Genomic DNA, 6958 nt, shown 5'->3' on the forward strand with positions numbered 1-6958 from the left:
CTTTCTCTGCTTGACTTATTTCGCTAAGCATGATACGCTCTAGTTCCATCCATGTTGTCGCAAATGGCAAGATTTCATTTCTTTTGATGGCTGCATAGTATTCCATTGTGTATATATACCACATCTTCTTGATCCATTCATCTGTTGATGGACATCTAGGTTCTTTCCACAGTTTGGCTATTGTGGACATTGCTGCTATAAACATTCGGGTGCACGTGCCCCTTTGGATCACTACGTTTGTATCTTTAGGGTAAATACTCAATAGTGCAATTGCTGGGTCATAGGGCAGTTCTATTTTCAACATTTTGAGGAACCTCCATGCTGTTTTCCAGAGTGGCTGCACCAGCTTGCATTCCCACCAACAGTGTAGGAGAGTTCCCCTTTCTCCGCATCCTCGCCAGCATCTGTCATTTCCTGACTTGATGATTTTAGCCATTCTGACTGGTGTGAGGTGATATCTCATTGTGGTTTTGATTTGTATTTCCCTGATGCCGAGTGATATGGAGCACTTTTTCATGTGTCTGTTGGCCATCTGGATGTCTTCTTTGCAGAAATGTCTGTTCATGTCCTCTGCCCATTTCTTGATTGGATTATTTGTTCTTTGGGTGTTGAGTTTGCTAAGTTCTTTATAGATTCTGGACACTAGTCCTTTATCTGATATGTCGTTTGCAAATATCTTCTCCCATTCTGTCAGTTGTCTTTTGATTTTGTTAACTGTTTCCTTTGCTGTGCAAAAGCTTTTGTATACTATTATTTCTTGTTATTGTTTATGATTAGAGCTGTGGTTCTCAATGTGGGACAATTCTGTCCCTCAAAAAATATTTGACAATATCTGAAGACATTTTTTTTTGTCACAAGTAGGGGAGTAGAGATGGGGTGAGGGGAGAGATGCTATTAGAATATGGTAGGCAGGTGACAGAGATGCCACCTGTATTAATTTGCTAAGACTCCCCAACTCGCATACCACAGATTGGATGATCTAAAGAACACAAACTTATTTTCTCACAGCTCAGTAGGCTGGATGTCCAAGAACAAGATGCCTTCAAGGTTTGGTTCCTCCTGAGGTATCTCTCCTTGGCTTACAGATGGTAGGTTTCTTGCTATGTACTCACTTGGCCTGTGTAGTCTGTGTGTACAAACCCTCATGTCTTTCTGGATGTCCTGATTCTGACCCAGGATATGGGTCAAAATGATTAAGGCCCACCTAAATGACCTTATGGCAATGTAATTAACACTTTGAAGTCTCTATCACCAAACACAGTCAGAATACTAAGGGTTAGGGCTTGCACATATGGATTTAGAGGGAAAACTATTCATTTCACAACACTTTGCCTTCTAGATACCCTAGAATTGACATCCTTTTCACAAGCAAAATATATTCACCCCAACCGAACAGCCCAAATTATTTTTTTTTAAGATTTATTTATTTGACAGACAGAGATCACAAGTAGGCAGAGAGGCAGGCAGAGGGGGGGCAGGGGAAGCAGGCTCCCCACTGAGCAGAGAGCCCAATGCGGGGCTCAATCCCAGGACCCTGAGATTATGACCTGAGCCGAAGGCAGAGGCTTTAACCCACCAAGCCACCCAGGTGCCCCTCTTCCAGGATTTTTATGGTTTCAGTACACACACTTGGGTCTTTAATCCAGTTCGAATTTATTTTTGTGTATGGTGAAGAAAGTAGTCCAGTTTCATTCTTTTTCATGTAGCTGTCTGGTTTCCCCAACACCATTTGCTAAAGAGATAGTCTTTTTTCCAACAGGCAGTCTTTCCTGTTTTGTTGAAGATCAATTGACCATACAGTTGTATGTTCCTTTCTGGGTTTCCTATTCTGTTCCACTGATCTATATGTCTATTTTCCTGCCAGTATCATACTCTTTTGATGATTACAGCTTTGTTGGGTTTTTGTTGTTGTTGTTGTTGTTAAAAGAGTTTATTTAATTATTTGAGAGAGACAGAGAGAAAGAGAACATAAGTGGGGTAGATGCAGAGAGAGAAGTAAACTCCCCACTAAGCAGAGAGCCTGGTGCAGTGGTTGATCCCAGACTCTGGGATCATGACCTGAGCCGAAGGCAGATGTTTAACTGACTGAGCCACCCAGGTGCCTCATCACTATAGCCTTGTAATATAACTTGAAGTCCAGAATTCTGATATCTCCAGCTTCGCTCTTCTTTTTCAAGGTTGCTTTGCTATTCACAGTCTTTTATGCTTCCATACACATTGTAGGAATATTTGTTCTAGTTCTGGTAAAAACGCTAGTTAGGTATTTTGATAGGGATTGCATTAAATGTGCAGATTGCTTTCGGCAGTATAGATATTTTAACAAGATTTTTTTCTTCCAATTCATGAGCACGGGATATCTTTTCATTTCTTTGTGTCATCTATTTCATCAGTGTTTTATAGTTTTCAGAGTCTTTCACGTTTTTTAAGTTTAATTTCATTTTTTCAGTGTTCCAAGAGTCATTATTTATGTAGCACACCCAGTGCTCAACGTAATACATGCTCTCCTTAAAACCCATCATCAGGCTCACCCAACCCTCCACCCCCTTCCCTTCAAAACCCTCAGTTTGTTTCTCAGAGTCCACAGTCTCTCACGTGGATGTCTCCCCCTCCAATTTCCCCCAATTCACTTTTCTTTTCCTTCTTTTAATGTCCTCTGTGTTATTCCTTATGCTCCACAAGTAAATTAAACCACATAATTGACTCTCTCTGCTTGACATATTTCACTCAGCATAATCTCCTCTAGTCCCATCCATGTTGATACAAAAGTTGGGTATTCATCCTTTCTGGTGAAGGCATAATGTTCCACATTATATATGGACCATATCTTCTTTATCAGTAATGTGGCTGGATACAAAATCAATGCACAGAAGTCAGTTGTTTTCTTGTACACTAATAATGAAAATATAGAAAGGGAAATTAGGAATCAATTCCACTTACTATAGCACAAAGAACTAAGATATCTGGGATTAAACCTAACCAAAGAGGTAAAGGATCTGTACTCAAGGAACTACAGACACTCAAAGAAACTGAAGAAGACACAAAAAGATGGAAAAGCATTCCATGCTCATTGATCAGAAGAATAAACATTGTTAAAATGTCGCTACTGCCTAGAGCAATCTATACTTCCAATGCCATCCTGATCAAAATTATGCTGGTATTTTTCAAAGTGCTGGAACAAACAATCTTAAAATTTTTATGGAATCAGATGAGACCCTGAACTGCTAAGGAAATGGTGAAAAAGAAATACAAAACTGGGAGCATCACGTTGTCTGATTTCAAGCTTTACTACAAAGCTGTGATCACCAAGACAGCATGGTACTGGCACAAAAACAGACAGACAGACCAGTGGAACAGAGTAGAAGGCCCAGATACGAACCCACAACTCTATGGTCAAATAATCTTTGACAAAGCAGGAAAAAATATCCAGTGGAAAAAAAGGCAGTCTTTTCAATAAATGGTGCTGGGAAATTTGGACAACTATGTGTAGAAGAATGAAACTTGACCATTCTCTTACACCATACACAAAGATAAACTCGAAATGGATAAAAGACCTCAACATGAAGCAGGAATCTATCAAAATCTTGGAGGAGAACATAGGCAGTAACTTCTTCGACATCGGCCACAGCAACTTCTTTCAAGACACTTCTCCAAAGGCAAAGGAAACAAAAGCGAAAATGAACTTTTGGGACTTCATCAAGATCAAAAGCTTCTGCACAGCAAAGGAGTCTTTCACTTCTTTGATTAGGTTTACTCCTAGGTATTTTGTTGGTTTGGATACAACTAACCATAAATGGAGTTGTTTTCTGTTTCTCTTCCTGCTGTGTCTTTGTTGGTGTATAGAAATGCAACAGATTTCTACATATCAATTTTGTAACCTGTGACTTTACTGAATTTGTATATCAGTTCTAGCAGTTTTTTGGTGGTGTCTTTCTGGTTTTCCACATATGGTATCACACCATCTGCAAATAGTGAAAGTTTTACTCCTTCCTTGCCAATCTGGCTTCCTTTTATTTCTTTTTTTCTTACTGCTATAGCTAAGACTTCTAGTACTAAGTAGAATAAAAGTGGTGAAGATGGACATCCCCCTTCATTCCTGGCCATAGAAAAAGCTCTCAGTTTTTCCCCAATAAGGATATTAGCAGTGGGTTCTTCATATATGGCCTTTATTATGTTGAGGTATGTTCCCTCTAAACATACGGTGTTGAGGACGTTTATCATGAATCGATGTTGTATTTTGCCAAATGCTTTTTCTGCATCTATTGAAATGGTCATAAGGTTCTTATTCTCTTATCTATCTCTCTGTTGATCAATTCATTTTTTCATCCTATAAGAAGACATAATGTTATTAATGTAGAAACAATAAAGATTTGAAACAAAGCTGCAATTATTCTTTTGAAACACACACACAAAAAAATGTTCCTTATTTTCAGATAGATACACTGTTAATTCTATAACATTTACAGTGTCATCCCTATTGTTCTTCAGGACTCAGATGCCTTTGCTTCTGACACTTTTGCTTGCGACATGAGCAATTCTCTGTCCTTAACCTCTGTATATGTTTCCTCAACCTCTTCCTCCTCATTTTCCTCCAGTACAGTTGGAGTCTGTGTGTTCTCCTGCATGTCTGAGACAGCTTCACCTTCAACTTTGAATTTCTCATCAGCAGCTAGTTGTGCCAGCTGAGACAAATCCTTGATCTTGCCGTCCTCAAAAACTATGTAGGTATCTGAAGCTGGGCTCTTGCAGACATCTGGTTTTGTGGTGGGATATTCTTAGACTTCCGGATAGTGACTCTAGTGACTCCTTTAACCTGTCGTAGACCTATTTCCATAACTTCTTTTCACTCCGGTTCTGTTTTGCTTTACTGACTGGTTCTTTATCAATTTCAGCTGCTGCTGCCAGCTGGGCTTATGCAGTTGCCAGCATAGAATCTTGTTCCTCAAGTTTTGATTCATCAGCATTGGATTCCATTCCAGACCCAGTCTCAGTCTGGGGCTATGGTCACTCCTAATTTTTACCAGGGGTGGTTTCTGTGGGTTCAGCTGGCATTGTGTGCAGGAAACATGAAACCAAGATGGCAACAGTAAGAAAGCAAGAGAGAGTGTAGCCAGGCTTGTTGCAGAGGGATTATCCTTTCTTTTATTAATGTGATTATCACATTGATTGATTTGTGAATATGGAACCACTCTTGAAACCCAATTATAAATCCCTCTTGATTGCAGTGAATGATTTTTTTTAATATTTTGTTGGGATTGGTTTGTTAGTATTTTGTAGGGTAATGCTGATCTCCTGGAATGAAATGTGAAGTTTTCTTCCTTTTTCTATTTTTTTAGAATAGTTTGAGAAGAAAAGGTTTTCACTCTTTTTTAAATGTTTGGTAAAATTTGTCTGAAGCTGTCTGGTCCTGGACTTTTGTTTGTTGGGAGATTTTCTATTACTGCTGGTTATTGGTCTGTTCAAGTTTTCTAGTTCTTCCTATTTCAGTTTTGGTACATTTATGTTTCTAGGAATTTATCTATTTCTTTAAGGCTGTCCAATTTGTTGGTATATAGCTTTTCATAATAATCTCATAATTTTTTGTATTTCTCGTAATTCGTGATTTTATTTATTTGGGTCCCTTGTGTTTTCTTTTTGATAACTCTCAGTAGAGGTTTATCAATTTTATTATTTTTTTCAAAATATCAACTACTGGTTTCATTGATCTGTTCTTTTTTTAATTTTTTTAGTTGCAATAGCATTTATTTCTGCTGTAGTCTGTGTTATTTCCTTCTCTCTTCTGGCTTTAGGCTTTGTTTGTCATTCCTTTTCTAGCTTCTTTAGGTGTAAGGTTAGGTGTAAGGTTAGGTTGTTTAATCAAGATTCTTCTTGTTTCTTGAAGTACGCCTGTATTGCTATATACTTCTCTCTTAGGGCCACTTTTTTTCTATCCCAAAGCTTTAGACCACTGTGTTTTCATTTTCATTTGCTTCCATGAACTTTTTTTTCTTATATTTCCTGGCTGACCATTCATTACTTAGTAGCATATTATTTAATCTCCATTATTTGTGGTCTTTTCAGAGTTTTGGTTTTTTGGATTTTGTTTGCTACTCTGACTTTCTTATCTATTTGTATAATATATATTTCTCCATCCCCTTGCATTCAATCTGCAGATGTCTTTAGGTCTCAAATGTATCTCTAGAGGCAACATATAGGTAAGTCTGTTTTTTTACCCATTCTGACAACCTATGTCTTTTGATTGGAGCATTTAGCCCATTTACAGTCACAGTAGCTATTGACAGATATGTACTTATTGCCATTTTATTACTTCTTTTGTGGTTGTTTTTCAAGATTTTTCTCTGATTCTTTTTTCTGTTACTCCCTTTCTTGTTTTGTTGATTTTATTTAGTGATATATTTGGATTTCTTTCTCTTTATCCTTTGCATGTTTATTAGTGGTTTTTTATATATGATTACCATTAAGTTTGTATATAACTACTTCTGCAAATGGCAATCTATATTAAGTTGATGGTCATTTAAGTTTGAACTCATTCTTTTCTGCTCTCCTACCCACAAACAGTCACAAATTCTTAACCCATTAGCATCAATTCTAAGTTCCAAATCTTATCTAATATCATGCAAGATATTATTCATTCTGAGGCAGAGATTTCTCTCCAGTTATGATCTTGTGAAAACAGACAAGTAATAGACTTCCAAAATATAATGGTGGACAAGCTAAGACAGATATTCTCATTCCAAAAGGCAGAAATAAGAAAGAAAAAGGGACCAGGGGTCTGAATCAAATCATTCCATTCAAATCAGATCCACTAGGTCATAAGGTTCAATAACTGATCACATTTTCAAATGTTTTACTTAAAAATCTCCTCAGCTAAATGTCCATTCACAAATTCTACCTTCCATATAACACTAGAACACAATTCAACTAAATCCTTTGCCACTTTCCTCCAATGTTTAATAACATG

The 6958-nt window shown here is 37.5% G+C and overlaps 1 pseudogene; it reads right to left on the minus strand.

Moving 5' to 3' along the window:
* Positions 1-4002: 4002 nt before the first annotated feature.
* Positions 4003-5365, minus strand: LOC116581930 (annotated as a pseudogene).
* Between the last annotated feature and the right edge of the window lie 1593 nt (positions 5366-6958).

Source organism: Mustela erminea, chromosome 21 (assembly GCF_009829155.1).
Source record: "Mustela erminea isolate mMusErm1 chromosome 21, mMusErm1.Pri, whole genome shotgun sequence".
Taxonomy (NCBI): Eukaryota; Metazoa; Chordata; class Mammalia; order Carnivora; family Mustelidae; genus Mustela; species Mustela erminea.